Below are 234 nucleotides of genomic sequence, written 5' to 3'. Positions count from 1 at the left end.
TGCAGTGAGGAGGAGCTGGAGGGGCCTCACCGTGAAGGCCCTCACGGTGCCGGCCGGCCCCCTCGGTCCCTCCAACCCCGGGGCAGGCCTCCCACCCCAGAGCAGCAGCAAGGCTGCCACTCCTAAAATGGCGCCTCCCTGCCCGGCTTCAGCCCGGCCGCGTCACGTGGTCGCTGTGTCCCCCTCATTGCATCAGCCGGCGGGGGGGCCCGCCCCCACGGCCGGGGGGGGGGG

The sequence above is a fragment of the Charadrius vociferus genome, unplaced genomic scaffold, assembly GCF_000708025.1.
Source record: "Charadrius vociferus isolate BGI_N301 unplaced genomic scaffold, ASM70802v2 scaffold1429, whole genome shotgun sequence".
In the NCBI taxonomy this organism is placed as follows: Eukaryota; Metazoa; Chordata; class Aves; order Charadriiformes; family Charadriidae; genus Charadrius; species Charadrius vociferus.
This window is presented reverse-complemented; position numbering follows the sequence as displayed.